The 24,101-nt window shown below is 40.8% G+C and overlaps 1 long non-coding RNA gene across 1 annotated transcript in view; it reads left to right on the plus strand.

Moving 5' to 3' along the window:
• Positions 1 to 24,101, plus strand: part of LOC132535807 (uncharacterized) — a 651,000-nt gene that overhangs the window by 156,150 nt on the left and 470,749 nt on the right. The window contains exon 2 of the long non-coding RNA XR_009547540.1: positions 11,608 to 11,817. This is a non-coding gene — a long non-coding RNA (uncharacterized LOC132535807). The remainder of the gene's footprint in view (positions 1 to 11,607; positions 11,818 to 24,101) is intronic.

The following is a 24,101-nucleotide window of genomic DNA, read 5'->3' on the forward strand; positions in this document are numbered from 1 at the left end:
GACTAGCCTGTAGCACACTCCGTTGAACACATACAATATCATGTAGAAGGACTTAAGGTTAAGCCCCCATTCCTCACCTTCAGGGAGGATGCCTCATGAGCAGTGAAACAGGTCTGCAGCTGTCTCTTTCTCTCTTCCTAGCTCCCCACCCCCTCTCAAATACACTCTGTCCTATCAAATAAAGTATTAGGGGAAAAGGGGAAAAAATGGCCGCTGGGAGCAGTGGATTCATAGTGCTGCCACTGATAATAATAATAATAATGACAGCAATAACCCTGGTGGCAATTTTTAAAAATAAAAAAATGCACTATCAGGAATTTCTTTTTTAGATTTTTTAAAAAATTGTCTTTATTCATTGGATAGAGGTAGCCAAAAATCAAGAGGGAAGGGCATCACAGAGAGGGAGAGAGAAAGAAAGACACCTGCAGCACTGTTTCACCACTTGCAAAGCTTTCCCCCTGCAGTTAGGGGCCAAGGGCTCGAACCTGGGTACTTGTGTATTGTAACATGTGAGTTTAACAAAGTGTGCCACCACCCGGCCCCTATCAGGAATTTCTTTCCTAACTACTATGGTTAGTGCGTACCTCTCAGTTAAAGGCTTTATTCCTGGGCACTTATCATGAGTACTTAGCATCTGCTTTCCTTAGTAGACTATAGGCACTAAGGGCATATAGGCAATGCTGCTTTCATCACCATTGCATCCCCAAAGAACTAGTGCATTGCCTTTGCACACAGTATATGTTCAATAAAAATTTGGAGTGAGAAAAGTGGGGAAGGGAGGAGAGACAGAGGCTGTAAAAGGAAGAGAGCAAGTGAAAGAGTAGAGGCATTTTTGTTAGTAGGAAACAAATAAAACATGCTTTCTAACTCTGGGGAGTTCCTGAAATAGAGCAAGCAGCACAATACAGGCTTGTAAGTGTGAGTGCATAGTGCTGGAGAACTTAAGGAAAGAGGCTAGCTACCCTGGATGAGTGAAACAGCATAATTGTTCTGCAAAAAGACTTTCTTGTCAGAGGCTCTGAGGTCCCAGGTTCAATCCCCAGCACCTCCATAAGCCAGAGCTTGACAGTACTATGAGAGATAAAGAGATCAGGTAGATAGACAGACAGACAGACAGGGTCAAGACAGACAGACAGATAGGGTCACTACTCTATCTGGAAGACCAAGAAATGCTTCAGAAAGGCTGGTGTTTTTTCCAAGATCTTCATTAAGACATAATTCAGGTACTATACAATTCACCTGTTTAATTTGTTGTCATCAGAGCTCGGCAACCATCACCAATAATCAATTTTAGAGTACTTTCATCACTCCAAAAAAACACCCCCATTACCTCACTCCCAGAACTTGGGAACTACTAGACTGATTTTTTTGCTATCTCTCTATATATTTCCATTCTAGGCATTTTATACAAATGGAAACATATAATACACAATCTTTTGTACCTGTATACTTTCACTCAGCACACATTGTCAAAGGTTGTTCAAACTGTAGCATGTGGCAGTATTATATCTCTTTTTATGACTAAGTAGTATTCCACTATATGGATATATCAGATCTGTCATCCATTCATGGACATTTGGATTGTTTTCACTCTGGGACTACTATTAAGAAGCTTCTTTTGAATTTGTGTGTGACCACATGCTTTTATATTTTGTGGGTATAAAGCCATGGGATTGCTAGGTTACATAATAACACTGTGTGAGGTTTTGAAGAGCTTCCAAACTTTTCCAAAGATGTTTCACTCTTTTACATTCTGATCAGTAAGTCTGAAGGTTCTAATTTCTCCACATCCTTGACAACGCTTTTCTATTATCTATCTTTTTTATATAGTCGCCGTAATAGGCACAGCACTCTATCTCATGGTTTTGACTTGAAGTTCCCTCATTGCTGATAATATTGTTCATTTTTTCATAATCTTTGGGCCACTTCTCTGTCCTCTTCAGAGTAATATATATTTCCTTTGTTAATTTTTTTTAACGTGGCACTGAGATCCTGTGACTTGAGCAAGCTTCCCAAGCCAATTTTTCATTCTTTATTCTGGGAAGGGTGAGGAGGGCCTTTTGACAGAGATGAAAGAGAGACACCATAGCTCTGATCCACCATCAAAGGGATTTCCTTAATGCAAATCCCTTAGCACATGTATTATTTCTACCTTTTCTCCTTTCAGTGACTTGTCTTTTTGGCAGTGTCTTTTGAAGCACAAAAATATTAAAATTTAGTGATGCCCAAATTATCTATATTTTCCTTCGTTATTCTTTCTTTTTCTTTTTTTTTAAGTTTTACTTTTTTTTATTTAAGAAAGGATTAATTAACAAAACCATAGGGTAGGAGGGGTACAATTCCACACAATTCCCACCACCCAATCTCCATAACCCACCCCCTCCCCTGATAGCTTTCCCATTCTCTATCCCTCTGGGAGCATGGACCCAGGGTCATTGTGGGTTGCAGAAGGTGGAAGGTCTGGCTTCTGTAATTGCTTCCCCGCTGAACAAGGGCGTTGACTGGTCGGTCCATACTCCCAGTCTGCCTCTCTCTTTCCCTAGTAGGGTGGGTCTCTGGGGAAGTGGAGCTCCAGGACATATTGGTGGGGTCTTCAGTCTAGGGAAGCCTGGCCGGCATCCTGATGACATCTGGAACCTGGTGACTGAAAAGAGAGTTAACATACGAAGCCAAACAAGTTGTTGAGCAATCATGGACCCAAAGCTTGGAATAGTGGAGAGGAAGTGTTAGGGGGGTACTCACTGCAAACTCTAGTGTACTTCTGCTTTCAGGTATATATTTTGCAGTAGTTTATGGATACATGTGAACATATGCTCTCTCTCACAGAAACTGGTGTATATCTAGGTTTTGGGACTTTGTTAGAAAGTGAACCACCTGAGATGGAATTAGAGTATACTATGAAAAGAAAGGTCTCACCCTAGTAATGAAGCTGAAGGGTTGTCATTCCACACGTGAAGTCTCTGGAACCTCACATCTCCACTATAGAGCCTCTACTTCCCCCAGTCCTGGAACCATTGGATAGGGCCCACTTTCCCGTATGCCTCTCACAATCCATATCAAATAATATTGCATCTGCCGATCACAACCTAACCAACACAACGATTGCCACCTCAACATGCTTCACTTCAGACTGTGTCCAGAGACTTCTTTCATTATTCTATGTGTCATCTAAAAAACAAATCATTGCTTAACCAAAATTAACAAAGAATTGAGGTCAGGAAGAATGATCTGATCTTTTAACTTGAAACCCTGGAGCCTCAGGCATGAAAGTACTTAGCATAACAATCATGCTACCTTCCAGCCCCTGGCTAAGCTTTTTTGTTTTAATGTGGAGGAGAGGAGGCAAGGGGTAAAGTCAAGGAGTTTACCCTTTAGGTTTTTTTTTTATGTGTTCAAGGTCTCTTACTGCTATATTTTCTATCTTTTGACAAAATTAACTGCATTTCTATGAAAAACAACAACTGTATGGTTTCTCTCATATTTACAATATAAAGAACTGAAACACATGAGCTTTTAAAAAAGTAGCCAAATTTTCTCTAAGACTTTGTGAAAACAATGGTGGTTATCCTTGGGGACAGGAAGGGCTTGGAACATAGAACTGTAGCAGTGAATCTAGTATAGAACTATACCCCTGCAATCTTATGATCTTGTAAACCACTATTAAATCATTAACAAAATGACATTTTAAAAAGTCTTTTTTAAAAGGATGCTCCTCTAAACATGTATGTATGTATCTATTTATTTTGTTACCAGAGCTCTGCTCAGCTGTGGTTTATGGCGGTGCTGTGGTTTGAGCCTGGGACCTTTGGGGCCTCAGGCATGAAAACCTTTTTTGCATAACCATTATGCTATTTACTTACCTCCAAGTAGCCCATTTTCTGGGATGGCTCTTTTAACTGCCCTATCCTATCCAACTGTCTTCTCTTTCTTTTTTTTAAAAATTATCCTTATTTATTTATTGGCTAGAGACAGCCAGAAATCCAGAGGAAAGGATAGGCAGAGAGGGAAAGAGAGACACCTGTAGCACTACTTCAACACTCACAGCATTTTCCCACTGCAGATGGGGACGGGAACTCGAACCTGGGTCCATGTGCATTGTAACATGTGCACTCAACCAGATGCACCACCACCTGGCCACACCAATTGTCTTCTCTACTTTTTTAATTTCTGTGTCCCATTCCTCCCCCCCCCACTCCACACACACACACACACACACACACACACACACACACACACACACAGTAAAGCTGAACATCTACCAACTGTCTTCTCTTAAGGACACATTCTAAGAAATATTTTCAGTTTTTCTTAATTACATAGGCACTACCTTGGCTTAATAATGAAAATGGCCTTCCTAATTCTCTGCCTTCCAGTGGCCAAGCCTTAGACAGTTGACTCTGTAAATACTAATAAATTGATACTGACCAAAGCTGCCGAAATAACTCACTTGGATAGGGCACTACATTGTCATGGTCTTAACCCTGTTTCAAGCCCAGCCCCCCACTGCACTGAGGGAAATTTTGGTGCTGTGGTCTCTCTGTCTCTCTCAGAAAAGTGATGCTGCCTAGTGTCCACTCATAGAACTGTTAACGGCATGCAAAGACATAATAAGAATCCTCCCCTACTATCCCATTTAATCTAAATGCCACCCAGTTCCTTCTATACTGAATTTCCCTGTTTTATTTATACTGTAACAGAATCACTATCTAACATCTTACTTGTTTTCAGTATTCCCGGTCTAAGCCAGTTAGTAGAAAACATGAATTTGTCTTGTCAGAGCTGTGTCTCTAGTTTCTATAACATGGCCTTATGTAGAGTAAGTTTTCAATAAACATCCACTCCATGAATGAATGCATTAGTCTACACATTAAGTAGGCATTACTATGTCTAGTGTATAAGAGATACTCAAAGTTATTATCTGATGTGGTTATAATCATCACCAGTACTACAAGACATCTATAAAGGGAAATTTTGTTGTGTTCTTCATTTGCTGTTAACATACTAGGGTGACCAGAACAAATGGTACATAGGGTCACTATTTAGTTAAGTGGTCTTTAGCAGGTCACATTTCTTTCTTCCTAGAGCCTTGAGTTCTTTCATATATGTATTTGGACATTTTATCTTTTTAAAAAATATATTTATTTTATTTATTTATTCCCTTTTGTTGTCCTTGTTTTATTGTTGTACTTATTATTGTTGTACTTATTATTGTTGTTATTGATGTCATTGTTGTTGGATAGGACAGAGAGAAGTGGAGAGAGGAGGGGAAGACAGAGAGGGGGAGAGAAAGACAGACACCTGCAGACTTGCTTCACCGCCTATGAAGAGACTCCCCTGCAGGTGGGGAGCCAGGGACTCGAACCGGGATCTGTTAGGGAGCAAAAATCAAACCACCATCCACTGCAAGAAAGCAAAAGATGTTTATTCACGAATTCGAATCCGGGCCGAGTGGTGACTGACAGCAGTCTACCAGCTCGACCCTGAACAAGGCTCAAACCACACAATTTATAGGAATTCAGACTACACTCAGGGAGGGGGAACACATCACCTTATCAGTCTATATCCAATAACATGCTATAGAAAACACAAAATCCAATCATTTCAAACTTAGCAAAAGCATGATCCATTCAAAGCAAAGTGCGGGCTAGTTTCAAACATTGCAAAATCACACAACCAATAGAATCTAGCCAGGTTCAGAGGGGAAGCAATTACAGAAGCCAGACCTTCTACCTTCTGCAACCCACAATGACCCTGGGTCCATGATCCCAGAGGGATAGAGAATGGGAAAGCTATGAGGGGAGGGGGTGGGATATGGAGAATGGGTGGTAGGAATTGTGTGGAATTGTACCCCTCCTACCCTATGGTTTTGTTAATTAATACTTTCTTAAAAAAAAAAAAAGAATAGGGAGTCGGGCTGTAGCGCAGCGGGTTAAGCGCAGGTGGCGCAAAGCACAAGGACCGGCATAAGGATCCTGGTTCGAACCCCGGCTCCCCACCTGCAAGGGAGTCACTTCACAGGCGGTGAAGCAGGTCTGCAGGTGTCTATCTTTCTCTCCTCCTCTCTGTCTTCCTCTCCTCTCTCCATTTCTCTCTGTCCTATCCAACAATGACGACAACAACAATAATAACTACAACAATAAAACAACAAGGGCAACAAAAGGGAATAAATAAATAAAATTAAATATTTAAAAAAAAAAGAATCTAGCCAGGTAGGGTCAACACATCCCCCGCCATCAGCTGCCCCTTCCTAGAAAATAATTTCCTAGTGCAAAGGCCCTGATAAGCTCTGCCTGTTTGCAGGGTCTTGGTAAACAACCGGTGGCTTACTGATTAGGTCCTATTCTTCAAGGGGGAAAGGGCAAGGAATTTTCCATCTCACACTACAAGCAACTTATACTAAAAGGAACTTGAAAACTTCTGCATAAAAAGGGAAATTCAAGGCTACTGCCTTTTACAGGATCCTTACTGTAGTCCTTGTGCTTTGCGCCACCTGCGCTTAACCTGCTGTGCTACTGCCTGACTCCGGGACATTTTATATAATGGTTCTATACGTGAGCTCTAGAAGTAATACCCAGATTTAACACCAACATTTGCCTTTTACTACTAATGTGACTATGGGCAAGTTTCTTTTTCTTTTCTTTATTGGGGTCACTAATGGCTTACAGTTCAAGACCAGCCCCCAGTGCATTGAAGGAAACCTCAGTGTTGTGGTCTCTCTCTCTCTCTCTCTCTCTCTCTCTCTCTCTCTCTATCTCTCTCTTTCTCTCTCTCTCTCTCTCTCTGTCTCTCTCTAAAAATAAAATAATATTAAACAGTATGTGACTCCAACTCAAAGCATTAGTCTCTGGTGAACCCTGGGGAAAAAATTCTCACTTAATCATGACAACTCAGGTCAGTGGTAAGAAAACTGTCACCTTAAAAATTCCACATCTGGTTTGAAGATTCTGTGGTGTTTACAGCAAAGACTATCCCAGGTCTTCTGCTCATAATCTCTTGGTGATTCACATCTTCTCAGCACCAGTGCATTTAGGTTGGAACCACGTCAAAAATGACAAGGGAAATCAAAAGTCTCCTTCCTGGTGTACATTTCATGTCTCTGAACCTTCTTGCATCAAAATATCAGGGTATGCGTGTCTCTAAATCCCCAGATAAATCATGTGGGCACTGTTGCTATTCAATATTATCCGCAAACATGTTCACCTCCATCAGAGGAAATAATTAAAATCTCACAATGCTTCTGATAACAATTTTGTTTGCACTGGACTCAGTTGGATGGCCATGATAATTTCTTACATTTGTGTAGTTTGATAGCTTTCAAAAAATTTTCGTATTAGCCACTTGGAAGGTTACAACCAACATTGGGATGCAGAAAATTTAAGTCATTCAACCACATCAAAACTGTGGGGGGTCGGGGGGGAGCAGAGTTGGAGAAGTTCTCAGAACTCTTCACTTTTAGTCTTGACAATTTTTCTTTGGTGTCCTAAGCTTCAAAGTAAGACTAAATCATATAGATTTTTCAACATCTGCAAAGTGATCTCTTCAGCTCTAGACCAACTTGTTCCACTCCTTTACCTCCCCAAATCAAGCTACTCTCAGAAGAATCCATAAACTAGGCTACCCTGCTGGATTGCAGATGTTCTAAGTCCTCCTCCTCATCAGCTGTACCTGCAAACTGCAGTTCATCCCTCTCTGTCTTGGTCTTTGCCAGTTTGACCCATTTGTCAATTTTCAATCTTTAGTTATCACTCCCCACCCAGGTGCTTATTATAAGCTGCCAGTGCATTTCCATCTCGTCTATCTTCTTAGTCTCTGAATCAACCACATGAAAGGTCATATTTCTCTATTTCAATTTCTGCTAATGGCCTTAAACACACTTAATGGGAACAGAAAAGAATTTCACCTTTCAGAAGTGTCGATCAACTTGCACCATGTTCCCCATTAATTCTAGCTGTGTTTCCAAGGATTAATTGAGCCAGGCTGTTGACATCCACTATCCCTGGGCTGCTTCGTGACATGCCGTGTTCTACTGGATCCTTTCTGCAGTCTCAAGGCCACTCGTAGCCTGGAAAGTTATACTTAGTCATAATCATACTGCCTGACAAATGTTCTTATGGGAATAGTCATCTCCCAAGCACATTAGCTGTCCTTTTACAATTAAGTGGCACCTCAGAGTATACTATACCTCTCCCTTTTCCTAACAACAGTCAGATCATACTTCCTGAGGCCAGAGCAAGTAAATATACTCTAGTTCTTCTTTTTTATCATTTTAAAAAGGAAATATTGACAAAACCATAGGATAAGAGGGGTACAACTCCACATAATTCCAACCACCAGACCTCCATATCCCATCCCTTCCCATGATAGCTTTCCTATTCTTTATCCCTCTGGGAGTATGGACCCAAGGTCATTGTGGGATGCAGAAAGTGGAAGGTCTGGCTTCTGTAATTGCTTCCCTGCTGAACATGGGCATTGGCAGGTCAATCCATACTCCCAGCCTGTCTCTTTCTTTCCCTAGCAGTATGCCGTGGTTCTGGTATGTTGCAAGGAGAGGAAATAAGGAGGAGGGACTCAACATACAGTGCTCAGTCAGTTAGTGATCGAAGATTTGGACAATGCATATGCCTGATATGCATATATCAGGAAAATGCCTGATAGAGAACCCCATTTATTCTTAGAAATCAGTAATAATTCTAAATAGTTCAAAGGGGTTGCAAGTGGCTGGCATACCTAGCACTTTGTGCTTATGTTTCTTACCTACTGTCTCAATTCTTGCGCACCCTACTAATGATTCCAATAGATGCATAAAGAAGAGTATGAAGGTGGTCCAGGAGGTGGCACAGTGAATAAAGCATTGAACTCACAAGCATGAGGTCCCGAGTTCAATCCCCAGCAGCACATGTACCAGAGAGATATCTGGTTCTTTCTCTCTCTCTCCACCTATGTTCTTCATAAATAAATAAATGAATAAAATCTTAAAAAAACAATAGGGGGCCAGGTGGTAGCACACCTGGTTAAGTGCTCACATTGCAGTGCACAGGGACCCAGGTTCAAGCTCCTAGTCCCCACCTGCAAAGGGGAAGCTTCACAAATGGAGAAGCAGGGCTGCAGGTATCTCTGTCTCTGTCCCCTTCTATCTCCCTTGCCTCTCTCAATGTCTGTTTCTATATAATAATAAATTAATAAAATAAAATAAATAAAAAAGAATAGTAAGAAAGTGGAAAGAAATACAGTACATTTATGTGTTGTGTCAGCCCTCTTGCTATCTAAATCTATGGGGAGACAAAGTCAAAGACAAATAGGGTCTATAATCTTAGACATTACAGCCAAGTCAAGGAATCAAGTAAGGAAACAATTAATTAAACCGTAACTCATTGTTACGAAGGAGGAAGTACGTGGTGTTCTGAGAACACAAAATAGAGAGGTTGAATTAGTACTTGGGAAATCAAGGAAGTTTTCTTTGAAGAGGTAACATATTTTCTAATTAGTGTTTTCCTGTCCTTTGGATGTATGTCTAGGAGAGGTATTGCTGGATCAGAGCTATTTCCATTTTTATTTGTTTAAGGACTCTCCAAACTTCTTTTTACATAATGGCTGTACCAGCTTGCACTCCCACTAATAGTATAACAGAGTTCCTTTGTCTCCACATGTTTGTCAAAACTTGTTATTGCCTAATTTGTTGGTATAGGCCATTCTTGCAGGTATGAGGTGTGATCTTAATTTGGATTTCTCTGACAAGTAAAGTGAAGGATTTTCCATGCTTGTAGATCATCTGGGCACAAAAAAAAAAAACAGTAATTCTGGGAGTCGGGCTGTAGTACAGTGGGCTAAGCGCAGGTGGCGCAAAGCACAAAGACCGGCATAAGGATCCCGGTTCGAACCCCGGCTCCCCACCTGCAGGGGAGTCGCTTCACAGGCGGTGAAGCAGGTCTGCAGGTGTCTATCTTTCTCTCCTTCTCTCTGTCTTCCCCTCCCTCTCTCCATTTCTCTCTGTCCTATCCAACAACAACAATAATAACTACAACAATAAAACAACAAGGGCAACAAAAGGGAAAAAATAAATAAAATAAAAAAACAGTAATTTTAAAGGATACACATACCACTGTGTTCATAACTGCTCTGTTCACAACAGTCAAAATATAGAATCAGCCTAAATTCCCAGTGACAGATAACTGGATAAATAACATATGGGAGATACGTTCAGTGGAATACTACCCTGTGGGTGCCAGGTGGTGAAGCACCCTTTGAGGCACACATATTACCTTGTGCATGATCTGGGTTTGAGCCACCACTGCCCACCTTCAGGGAGAATGCTTCAAGAGTGGTGAAGCAGGTCTGCGTGTGTCTCTCTTTCTCTCGCCCTCTGTATCTCCCCCTCCTCTCTCAATTTTTCTCTATCCTATCCAATAAAATGGGGGGGGGGTGAAAGAAAAAAGAAGGCCACATGGAGCAGTGGCCTGGTGGCAAAGAAAGAAAAGAAGGAAGACAAAGAACGGAAAAAAGTTTTTGGTCTGTGGAAACTACATAATGGTTATGCAAAAAGACCTTCATAACTGAGGCTCTGTGGTCCCAGGTTCAATCCCCAGCACCATCAAAAGCCAGAGTTGAGCAGTGTTCTGTGGGAAAAAATTGTAAAACAACAATAACAAAAAAGGGGGGGTGGGTTGGTGGCACACCCAGTTAAGGGCCCATATGATCATGTGCAAGGACCTGGGTTCGCTCTCCCACTGCTCATCTACAGAGAAGATGCTTCCCAAGTGGTGAAGTAGATCTACAGTTCTCTCTCTCTCTCTGTCTCTCTCTCCTCTCAATTTCTCTCTGTCCTATTGAATAAAATAGAAAAGAAAAAAATGGAAAAATGCCTGCCATGAGTAGTGGATTCTTACTGCTGGCACCAAGTCCCAATTTTAATAAAATTATTAAAATTAAAACTGTAAACCAAATTTAATAAATATTGACAAACTTTTTAGAAAAGAATTTAACTTAATATATTACCATACTGGAAAAATAAAATGCACTATCATAGTTTAAAGAAAAAAAAGTAACCTCAAGTCAAACTTTCATTGATGCCAATGATTCAGATCAGTGAGTGAGGGTTAGTGTGCAAAGAACAATGTTCCAAACATTGAAAATAATAATTCTCCAGGAAGTAAAGACAGATAAGGAGCAGGGAGAAATGAAGCAGAGAGAACATATCTGATGTAAGACCACTGAGTATGGCTGAAATTCAGAGATAAAGTTAGCATAATATCCAAGGACCAGGCCATAGAATTTCATCTGTACAAACTGTGCTGAGAAACAAACCAGAATTTGAAAAGCCTTATAATTTTCCTTGCCTAAGATGTACACAGACTTACACAAGATATCTCAAGATTATAAACGGGAAAAGAAATTGACTTCCGGGAGGCTTGGCCATGGAATAACTGAAATAGAATCACTTCTCCTCCCAAAACAACAAATAAATACATGGGCCCTTTGGAATACAACTAAAATAGGTCTACTAACTATCTACAAAACGGAGACCTCAACTCTTTGTCTGAACTATTCCAGCCTTTAGGTTCATGATTAATCTACAATTTGTTTGGATTTATATGTTAACTCTTCTTTCAGCCACCAGGTTCCAGATGCTACTGTGATGCCAGCTGGACTTCCCTGAACAGACGACACCACCAGTGTGTCCTGGAGCCCTGCTTCTCCAGAGCTCCACCACACTAGGGAAAGAGACTGGGAGTATGGATCGACCTGCCAACACCCATGTTCAGAGGGAAAGCAATTACAGAAGCCAGACCTTCTGCCTTCTGCATCCCACAATGACCCTGGGTCCCATACTCCCAGAGGGATAAAGAATAGGAAAGCTATCAGGGGAGGGGATGGGATACGGAGTTCTGGTGGTGGGAATTGTGTGGAGTTGTACTCCTCTTATCCTATGGCTTTTGTCAGTGTTTCCTTTTTATAAATAAAAATTTTAAAAAAGAGAGAGTGTGTGTCACAAGCAAGGAATTAGAGCAAGGACTCACTCGGAGAGCATGTCAAGGTTAAGAAATAATTTTTTACTTATTTTTAGATGCCACAGAAGGTTCACACAATTCACACAACACACAGTCAACCCGATATCTCTCCTTACTAGTAGCTGTTCGCAGGTAAGGCTCACGACGTGGTCACCATCCGCTATCTTGCCAGACTGGAGGGTCTCTGGAAGCTGGGGAGCGGTTACTTAGCCTAGCTGCATGTGCTTAAGTCTTTAGCAGCACCTGCAGCATCCAAGTCAGTAACAGTGAAAGTGCTTCATGCAGCTGGTTTCTGAGCCTTTACTTATACTTAGCTTGCCTCTGGTTTCAAAGTAATCTCCACTGGCCAATCAGGTTCCAGGTTGACATCTTATCCTGTGTATACATATGTCTCTGTCTTTATCACACTACGCAGGCATACTATGGTTACTATAGTTACTAGGGTTACATATTCATTACAGAGAGACACCCAACTGAAGTCAAAATCTACAGTTGAGAGTTCTACAGCCTCAAGTGGGTGCCCATGTGTGGTTAGAGTGGACAGATGACCTCACTAATGTACCCTGTAACCCCACCTCTCCAGAGCCCTACCCCACTAGGGAAAGATAGAAATAGGCTGGAAGTATGGATCAACCCACGTTCAGTGAAGAAGCAATTACAGAAGCCAGACCTTCCACCTTCTGCATCCCGTGCTGATCCTGGGTTCATACTCCCAGAGAGATAACAGGAAAGTTTCCAGTGGAGGGGATGGGATATGGAATTTTGATGGTGGAAAATGTGTGAAAGTTCACCCTTCTTATTCTATGGTTTTGTCTATATTTTCTATTTTTTGTTTTATAAATAAATTAAATGAAAAATAAAAAAAAGTTTTTGGTCTATACTCCCCAAATGGGATAAAGAGTAGGGAAGCTTCCAATATAGCGGGTGGGACACAGAACTCCAATGTTGAGAACTGTACCCTTGTTATCTTACAGTCTTGTTAATCATTATTAAGTAACTAATAAAATTTTAAAATAATAAAATAAAGACGCTCCTTTTCTGAATAGTTGGTTCTCTGGTCTCATTTGCTACTTCAGCATCACAATTATCTGTGAAATGGGTATTAAAGCCCTGTCTTTTTTATCATCATTAGATTTTTATTAATTGCCTGAATCAGTGGTAAGGACATGAGAGATAAAAACAGAATGAACTGATCGTGCTTAGAGAGAGAGAGAGAGAGAGAGAGAGAGAGAGAGAGATCTGGAATCAATACATTTGAATAGACCACATAGAAACAAAAAAAAAAAGATAGGCCTGGGAAGAGAGCATAATGGTTCTGCAGAAAATTTCCAAGCCTGAAGCTCTAAGGTTTCAGGTTCAATCCCTAGCAACACTATGAGTCAGAGTTGAGTCCCACCCCACCCCACTCCCTCTCTCCTCTATGCATCTTTCTTTTAAATATATATATATTCTTCCATCTAAAAAATTAAAGAATTCCATTTAAAAACAACAACAACAAAGGAGGGGCCAGGCAATGCACACCAGGTTAAGTGCACATAATACAAAATGCAAGCACCCGCGCAAAGATCCTGGTTCCCCACCTGCAGGAGGGTTGATTCACAAGCGGTGAAGGTGGTCTGCAGGTGTCTAGTTTTCTCTCTCCCTCTCTTTTTTATTTTATTACTTTTTATTTATAAAATGGAAACATTGACAAGCCCATAGGATAATAGGGGTACATTTCCACACATTGCCCACCCCCAGAGGTCCATATCTAATCCCCTCTCTTGATAGCTTTCCTATTCTTTATCCCTCTGGGAGTATGGACCCAGAATCATTGTGGGATGCAGAAGGTGGAAGGTCTGGCTTCTGTAATTGCTTCTCTGATGAACATGGGCATTGGCAGGTCGATCCATACTCCCAGCCTGTCTCTTTCTTTTCTTAGTCTGACAGGGATCTGGGGATGCAGGGCTCCAAGACACATGGTGGGGGTCCTCTGCTCAAGAAGTCAGGTTGGCATCATGGTATCACCTGGAACCTGGTGGCTGAAAAAGAGGTAAGATATAAAGCAGAATCAGTTGTTGGCTATTCATGAACCTAAAGGCAAAAATATTGTAGATGAAGATTGGGGCGTCTGTTTTGGAAAAAGCTAATAGGTTTCTTTTAGGTATATTCCCAGGGGCCCATGACTTTACTAGTTTTTGCCTGAGCCTAACAGCTAATATGCAGGCAAACCCAGTTTATTGTCTGGGGAGATGGTATCATAGTTGGAAAAAAGACTAGAAAGCTGGATCAGAGAAGAGAGTATACCCCAAACATGGGGAAAATATATAAATATTGTTAACTGTAAAATCCACTGGTTTTATCTGAGGGTCATAGTCAGCACAGGAGCCTATGCAACCTCTGCATCCCTGTAGGTCTGGGATCGCATTCTATAGTTACTGTTAGGAACATTCCAGGCTGCACTAATTTCAGGACCCATCTTCCTCCGGTAGTAGGTAGCTTTTGTGTCCAACCTCTCTTCAGAGAATGGAACTTTCCCTACCCTTATTGATCCACATTGAGGGCAAGGCCCTATAGAGGCCCACAAAGGGGCCCATTATGTTGTTCCTAATGGAGATGACCAGTGACAGTGGCAAGAGTGATGTGTGAGAGGTCTAGGCCCATCGTGTCTGTATCAAAACTCTAGGGCTCCCTGACTAAGACCCCAGGTGATGGAGTGCCTTGGCAGTGACTAAAGAGTCATCATTAAAGTAAGCCAGTCTCTTGCCCTTATTCAGCTTTTGTAGTCCTTACTTTGTCTGACACGGTTAGCTTAGTTTCACTCCTATCAAGACAGAGAGTTAGAACAAAGGTCCTAAGTAAGCAGTGTGCATGTTTGGCTTAAGAAACACCAAGGAGCCTGTGGCAGGAGCTCATAAGGAAAGGGGAGAATTGTGGGAAATAAAGAAAAGTGGTAAGGAGGAACCACACCTCTCAGAGCCTTATAGATTACTAGATAATCATTTTATCTAGAGTTCTGAATGAAATAGAGATTTATTGAGAGGTGTTTCAGCAAAAAGCTATGATATGACTTAGACGTTTAACGTATGATCCTATATGCACCAAAATACAGACTCTCAAAACAAATGAAATAAAAGTGGGCAGAGCTAAAAGGAAAAATGATCAAACCTTTAGTTATAGTTGAGGATTTCGAACCTCCTTTTCTCACAAACTGGCACATCAAGGATGTAAAAGTTTTGAAAAAGACTACCAACCAGCAGGACTTAAGTGACACACGTAACACACATCACCCAACAACAGCATAGTGAGCATTATGTTCAAGAGTCTATGGAACATTTGCCAAGATAGACTATGCCCTGGCACACAATATAAACTTCAAAAAAATTATAAATAAAAGTCATTGAAATAACATGTTTACTAACCACAATGGAATCAAATCAGAAATCAGTGACAGAAACATAACAATACCTCAAAACTTAAAGTTAAACAGAACCTTTCTTGCTCTTGTTTTTTATTGTTGTTGTAGTTACTGTTGTTGTTATTGATGTCGTCATTGTTAGATAGGACAGGGAGAAACAGAGAGGAGGGGAATACAGAAAGGGGGAGAGAAAGATAGACACCTGCAGACCTGCTTCACTGCCTGTAAAGAGACTCCCCTGCATGTGGGAGTTCCAATTGGGATCCCGATTGGAGCCCCAGGTTCCAATCGGGATCCATACTCTGGTCCTTGTGCTTTGCACCACATGTGCTTAACCCTCTGTGCTACTGCCCACCAACCCAAACAGAACCCATCTAAGTAATCCATGGTCCAAAAAAGAAGTCTAAAAGGAAATTTCTTTCACATATCTTGAACTGAGTAAATTCTAAAATACATCAGATCAAATTTTGTGATGAGTACCCAAAGTAGTACTGAGGAGGAAACTTCTGACACTGCATGCTTGCCTTAGAAATAAGGAAGTTTCTCAAATAAATGATATCACTTGATCCCAAGAAACTAGAAGAACAAAATAATCCCAAACCAATGAGACAGAAGTCACTAATAAATCAATTAATAAAAACAAGAGTATAAAACAATGAAATTGAAAACAAGAAAATAGTTTTTAAAAAGAATGAAACAAAAAGTTGATTCTGAGGGAAAAAACAGCAATATAGTGAACAAATTTCTAACAAGGCTGACAAAGACAAAAAAGAAGAAACAACTTAAGCATAAAATAGGATATATATATCATGCAAGCATCAAAAGATAATAAGGGAATACTAGAAATAACTCTGTCCATATGAATTAGACAACTTAGAGGAAATGCATCAATTCTTCAAAGATATTCAAACTTTAAAACACAGCCAAGTTGAAAATGACAAGTTAGGGGCCGGGTGGTGGTGCACCTGGTTGAGCACAGTGCTTACAGTGCACAAGGACCTGGGTTTTAGCCCCCGGTCCCCACCTGCAGAGGGAAAGCTTTGAAAGTGGTGAAGCAGAGCTGCAGGTGTCTCTCTGTCTCGCTCCCTCTCTATCTCTTCCTTCCTTCTCAGTTTCTGGTTGTCTCTATCCAATAAATAAATATAATTTTAAAAATTTTTTAAAAAAAGAAAACCTTTAAAAATTTTTTAAAAAGAAAATGACAAGTTGATATTCTTATGTCCATCAAAGAAATTAAATCCATAATTTAAAATCTGATAAACAAAATATACTGCATTAAAAAAAACCCTAATTCTAGTGTTACACATTTTTTTTGCCTTCAGTTATTGCTGGGGCTCCATGCCTGCACTACAAATCCACTACTCCTGATGCTATTTTTTCCCTTTTGTTGCCGTAGTTGTTTATCATTGTTATTGCTGTCGTCGTTGTTGGATAGGACAGAGAGAAATTGAGAGAGGAGGGGAAAACCTAGAGGAAAGATAGACACCTGAAGACCTGTTTTAGGGCTTGCAGAGCTACCCCCCCTGCAGGTGGGGAGCTGGAGGCTCGAACAGGGATCCTTAGGCGGGTCCTTGTGCTCAGCACCATGTGTACTTAACCCGTCATGCTACAGCCCAGTGTTGGTCATTACGCTAGGTCTGCTGCATTGCTTGATGCTGTGGTCTATTTACATAATCACTGTCTTGCCTGAGACCCGCCCTGCCTGCAGGGTATTGGTTTAATCCCCACTGGTTAGATGGAAGCTTTCTATGTTCTGTTCGTGCTCTTTTTTTGCTCCGCCCCCTCTCCTAGTCATTTCCTTTCTCCTTGCCACTTCTGGTGAAGGGATACATAAAAGGTCATGTATCTGATCAGTAAAAGAGGGCATATTGAGTTCCAACTCAGCCATGAGAGTTCCTAGTTCCACTCCCATGTAGTTGAGTAAGCAACAGCCTAGGCTGGCTCCAGTCAAATTCTCTCCAACCCGGAGAGCACGTGCCTGGGAAGAAACACCCTCAAGCAAAGCCCGGCAGCCCAGCCCCCTACGTTGACTCTTCTAACCCATGAGCACATACATCATTTGATATAGTATGAGCTTGTGCTCAATTCATGTACAAAAAAAAAAAACCTACAAAGAGCATCAATCATACTAAGTGGTGGGCCAACAAGATAATTAACCTGGGGAAGAGCCTGGTCTGCTGTGCACAGGACTCAGGTTTAAGCCTGCTCACCATTGCACTGGAACAAACTTTGATGCTGTAGTGTCTTTCTCTCTTTCTGTTTCTGCCTCATTCTATCTAAAGAAGTCATCTTGGAACGAGGAATCCCTGACAATGACAAAAAAGTTCTTTGGACTGGACAGTGGCACACCCAGTTGAGTACATACATCACCATGCACAGGACCCAGGTTCAAATCCCTGTACTCTGCCAATAGGGGAAGCTTCGTGAATTGGGGGAGCAGTACTGCCAGTATCTGTCTGTCTGTTCCTCTCTTCTCATCTCGATTTCTCTCTGTTTTAGAAATAAAAGAAAGGTGGGGAGGGATAGATAGCATAATGGTTATTTATGCAAAAAGAATGTCATGCCTGAGGCTCTGAAATCCTAGGTTTGATTCTCCCCCCCCCACCATCATAAGCCTGAGCTGAGCAGTGCTCTGGTGTTTCTCTCTGTGTCTTTCTCTTCATCTCTCTCAAAAATAAAATAAATAAAATACTAAACAAACAAAAAAAGAAGAAGAATGGCTTCAAAGGGCTATTTTTAGAAATAAAAGAAAGGGGAAAATGGAAAAAATGGCCACTTGGAGCAGTGGATTTGCTGTGCAGGCAGAGAGCCACAGCAACAAACCTGGTGGTAAAAATAAGGATAATTAAATTAAAGTTTTAAAAATACTTAGTGTCTTGGGAGGTGACACAGTACTAGAATTCTGAACTTAACAGATATGTGTGTGGGGGGGGAGTGGTGGTGCACCCAGCTAAGGGGGCATATTACCAAGCACAAGTACCCAGCTTCCAGCTGCCCCTCCCCCCCAGCCACCCCCCCACCTGCAGTGGCTCCTTCACTAGGGAAGAAGCAGATCACAGATATCTTTCTTTCTCTCCCTCTATCTCCCTGTCCTTTCTCAATTTCTTTCTGTCCTATCTAATAAAATAAAAAAAAAAAAAAAAGAACAAAATAGCCACGGAGAGCAGTGGATTCCTAGTGCTGGCACCAAGCCCCAGCAGTAATACTGGTGGCAAAAAAAAAATAATAATAAGATAAGCATTTGTTCAGAGCTTGACCTCCAAGATTGCTCTGATATTCCTCTCTCTCTCTCTCTCTCTCTCTCTCTCTCTCATTTTTTAACAACAGAAAGGAAAACACAAAGCAGAACTTGAACTGGAGTTGGTGTCATGCACCAAGGTAAAGGACTCTGGGGGGGGTGGGTTCACATCCTGGAACATGATGGCAAAGAAGGATCTGGGGGGGTAGATTGCTATGTGGAAAACTGAGAAATGTTGCACATGTACAAACTACTGTCTTTTACTATTGAGTGTAAACCATTATTCCCCCATAAATTATGAAAAATTATTATTATTATTATTATTATTATTATTATTATTACCTCCAGGGTTATCGCTGGGGCTTGGTGCATCTTTACGAATCCACTGCTCCTGGAGGCTATTTTTCCTATTTTGTTGCCCTTATTGCCGTTGTTGTTGTTTATAGGACAGAGAGAAATCAAGAGAGGAGGGCAAGACGGAGGGATAGAAAGAGACACCTGCAGACCTGTTTCACTGCTTGTGAATTGACCCCACCCCCCGCAGGTGGGGAGCCAGAGGCTGGAACCGGGATCTTCAACCCAGTCCGTGTGCTTTGTTCCATGTGCACTTAACCCTCTGAGCTACTGCCCGGCCCCTGAAAAAAAAAATTTTTAGAAATACTTAGTGCTGAAAGATTGAATGCTTCCCTCAAAGGTTAAGAAGAAGGCAAGGATGTACACTCTCATAACTTGTATCCAGCATAATAACTGGAAATTGTAGTCACTGCATTAGACAACAGAAGGAATAAAAGATCTGCAGATTAGAAAGAAATATATGTTAGAAATATATGTTAGAAAAATATATTAGAAAGAAAATGTTTATATTTTCAAATGGCATAATTGTCAAGGTAGGAAATCTAAGGGAATATCTTTTTGCACTCCTAGAACTCATAGTAGTTCAGCAAAGTCGCATGATGCATGTTCAACACAGAATAATCAATTCCATCTTTATGTTCTAACCATAAATATGCAGAAGTAGAAATTAAAAAACACAATAACATCAGCAGGCACACCAAAGGAAATGAAAATATACACTTAACAAAATTTGTATAGCATCTGTATGCTAAAAATAGCAAAATGTTAACAAAACAATTTTTAAAGGACCCAAATAAGTCTCGAGACATCTTGTGCTCATGGATTAGAACATTCAATATAGCAAAAATGCCAATTCTATCCAAACTGATTTATAGGTTTAATACATTTCCTATAAAAATCCATGCAAGGTTTTTCTGTAGACTTGGGCAAGCTCATTCTGCAATTCATACAAAAGGTACAAATCCTAGAGTAGCAAAACCAATTTAGAGTGAGAAAAGCAAAATGGGAGCAATCACTCTTTCTACCTAATATTTAAAGTTTATAGCTACAGCAATCAACACTGTGTGGCATTCGCAGAGGGAGAGAAATACAAATCAATGGAGCTAAATAGAGAACTCAGAACCAAACCACCTAAACATATCCAATTGATTCTTTTTAAAAAGTTACCAACAATGTTTCCATGGGGAAAGGATAAGCTTTTCATTCTTTTTCAGAAAGAGAGAGAGAGGAAAGGGGGGAGGACTAGATCAGTTCTGATATATGTGATGTCATATATATGGAGTCAAACTTGGAACCTCACACTAGTCCTGTGCACTACCACTAAACTAACTCCATAGCAGTGTTTTACTTTTCAAACAACAGTGCAGAAGTTATTGGACATTCATAGGGATCAAAAGACTCTCAGTAAACCCCATACTTGATATAAAAGTCAATCAAAACACACCCCTAAGGTATCATAGGTATCAAGAAGAAACAACAGCCAGTACCTGGTGAAGAATCTGTCTTCATAGAGGATAGGAAAAAAAAATGTCAGTCACTGTATGTTGGCATGGGGTCAGCAAAGAAAACAAAGCAGGGTGAAGCAATGCTTTATTTATAAAGAGAAGAGAAAGAGCAAGAGAAACTCCAATAGTGAGTATCAGGCCCTCCTGGAAGACAAAGGACAATTACCCTGTGTGTCTATACCTACCCCTAGTTCCCTGTAGAGAACAGAGTGGTGAGTTGACTAGGGGCCATCTGATGCACATGTTTAAGAAGAAAAAGGGAGTCACTCACATTGGGTTTGATACAGTAACAGCTATTCCTACATGAGGTCATGATATCTGCCCAGGCCGTGAAGGTTTCTTATCTCTTGATAAAGAAATGTTATAGGCCCAAGGCTTTGACTGTGCAAGTGTGGAGGTGGGCATAAGAGTATGCAGAGCTGTTTTCCCACCAATGGACTGACAAATAAAACATACTGAAAAAAAATTTTTGTTTATTATTTTGTTTTCTTTTTTTGGCTTTCACTTTAGAAATTTTTTATTTATAAAAAGAAACACTGACAAAAACCATAGGATAAGAGGGATATAACTCCACTCAATTCCCACTATCAGAACCCCATATCCCATTCCTTCCCTTGATAGCTTTCCTATTCTTTATCCCTCTGGGAGAATGGACCCATGGTCATTCTGAAGTGCAGAAGGTGGAAGGTCTGGCTTCTGTGATTTCTTTCCTGCTGAACATGGACATTTATAGGTTGATCCATACTCCCAGCTTGTCTCACTCTTTCCCTAGTGGAGCTGAGCTCTGGAGAAGTGGGGCTCAAGGACACATTTATTGGGCATTACGCCAGCTCCCCTGCATTGCTTGATGCTGTAGTCTATTTACATAATCATTGTTTTACCTGAGACCTGCCCTGCCTGCAGGGTATTGGTTAATCCCACTGGTTAGAACCTTTGCAACAGCTGCTATGAAAGCTTTCTACCTTCCCAGAGTGCCTTGTTTTCTCCACCCCCTTTCCTAGCCAATCCCATTCCCAGCTTGCCACTTCCGTTTTTACCCTATAAGCCCGCAGCCATTTCTGGTTTACTCTTTCTCTTCTGAGTCCCGACCTGGAGAAGACCTGGAGAAGGGCTGGCATGCATAGCAGGAGGCGGCCAGTTTGCTAGCTCCAAGTGGCCTAAACCCGCTGTGCTCACACCCAACTCTGGGGCATCCGCATCAATAAAGAATTGTATTACCATGCCGCCACGAGTTCCTTGTCTCTCTCTCCGGCGAAGCTATCCCAGCACACATTGGTGGAGTCATCTGCCCAGGGAAGTCCAGTTGGCATCATATCAGCATCTAGAGCCTGGTGACTGAAAGAAAGGTGCATTGTATTTATTTAATGTGAAATATATAGAGGCCAGGGAGGAGGCTGGGGGTGGAGATTTGGGGTCTTGGTGTATGATGGTGACAAAGAAACCTAAGTTGGGAGTGAGAATATTTTGCAGACACCTATCATGAGATAAGAAATATACCCATGTCAATAACTGTACTGTACACTATTAAGCCCCCTCAATAAAATGAGAGAGATATAACACAGAGAGAAAGAGACGAGAGAGAGAGAATGCCAGAACACCACTCTAGTGCATATATTCCAGGAATCTTGGGTATTCAAGTCCTATGTTTTACCAGTTGAGATATTTCCCCTGTCTGTAAAAACATTTTTGTAAAATACACAAGTTTTTGAACTAAGCAAAAAAAGACTAGACGTGAAAGCAAAAAATATGATCCATTAAAGAAAAAAAAAAGGATCATTCTTTATCAAAACAAAAAAAATTTACTCTGCACAGGGTTCTGACTAACAGTAGAGTCAATAAGATGCAGCTGGAGGAAAACATTTGCATACCACACATTTGACTAAGGACAAGTATCTTGAATACACAAATATCTCTTATAACTTATGGTTAAAAATCCTATTAGAAAATGAGCAAAGGACATGAGAAGATATTTCAATGAGTTGGATACGAAGATGGTAAATAAGCACAGAAAATTATTAACCATTAGAGAAATATAAGTAAATCTACATTGAAATAGCACTATGTCCCTATTAGAATAGCTAAGTAGTAGCAATCAAATACAGGCAAGAATGCATAAAATTAGGTTATTCATAGAGTATTGAAATACAACATGATCTACTCTGAAAATAAACTCTTCAACGTATTGTAGAGTTTCCATATGACCTCATGCTATGCAAACGAGCAAAAGATGGCTCCATTTGTGCAGCCTGTTGCTCTGGGTCCCCTGCCCCCCTGGCCACTGATAGGAGGGTAAGAGTAACCCCTGGGGAGTCCCAGGGTAACTATGCATGTAGGGAGCAATGAGCACAGAGAGAATCATAGACACATTCAGCTTCGGGAGAGGCCTTAGAAAGGTGGGTGACTCATTTATTGAAAAAGAAATCAAGTACATGTACCCATTACCCTGGGAGAAAGTCAAGGTAATCATTAACCCAAACACAAAGCAACACAAGGTATAGTCACATTTTGACCTGCAAATTATTTGATCACAAGTGGAAAGTTACCATATAAGGTTTGATCATGAGTTTCACAATGCATATTTCCTTGGGAGTAAATTACAGACACCTCAGGGAGAAGGGGGGGGTAGTTGAGCAAGAATGTATGTAGTAGCTTTCAAGTTAGGCCAAACACAATGTACAGTAATTCATGGTCTTTATTTTAAGGGGAGAGGAGGGGCATGTGCACTAAAGTAGCACCCATTTCGGAGAAGCCATCCATCATTAGTTCAGGTGGTCCAGAGAACCTGCCCTTGTCTCAACCCGAAGGGAGAGTTGGGGGTCAACTTGCTTGGACCTCATGGAAACAACGACCTGGACTCTCTGGGACAGTGGGTTCCATCCTCCAACACATTTGCTTTTTTAAACCAGTTTATTTGGGGTTTAATAGTTTATCGTACAGTTGTTGGCACATGGGCACAATTTCTTATCTCATCATAATAGGAGTCTGATTTCATTATAATAGCCCCATGGTGTGTATTTTCTCAAAACAAACCATAATCCATTAGAACAAAAGCTTGTTGCTATTTCAAATTTTACACATTCAAAAAAAAAAAACCCAAAATTTACTCATTCAACTGTTTTAAATAGAAACAAACACAAAAATGAAATCCTTGGGCTGGGGAGATAGCATAATGGTTATGCAAAATATTTAAATTCCTGAGGCGCTGAGGTCCCAGGTTCAATCCCCAGCACTATCATAAGCCAGAACTGAGCAGTGCGCTAGCCTGGCACATATCCTTGTATGTGTGTGTGTCTAATAAATTATTTAAAAAACTAAAAAACACATAATTTAAGCCATTTAAAACCTTATGTGCATGCCCAACAAAATTGCACTCAATATCTACAAAACATAGGTAAGAATTTCATTTTGTCATTTTATTGAGGGTTTGATGCTTTATAATAAGGTTGTTGACACAGGGGTACAATTTCTCATTCTCAACTCCCCCTCCATCTCCTGACCATGATATATGCCTACTGAACACTCACACCTCCAACTTACCATTTTCACCATCATACTACAGCACCCCAAAGCCCTCTCCACACCCTCCTTTCCCCTCCTTATCC

Source organism: Erinaceus europaeus, chromosome X (assembly GCF_950295315.1).
Source record: "Erinaceus europaeus chromosome X, mEriEur2.1, whole genome shotgun sequence".
NCBI lineage: Eukaryota > Metazoa > Chordata > Mammalia > Eulipotyphla > Erinaceidae > Erinaceus > Erinaceus europaeus.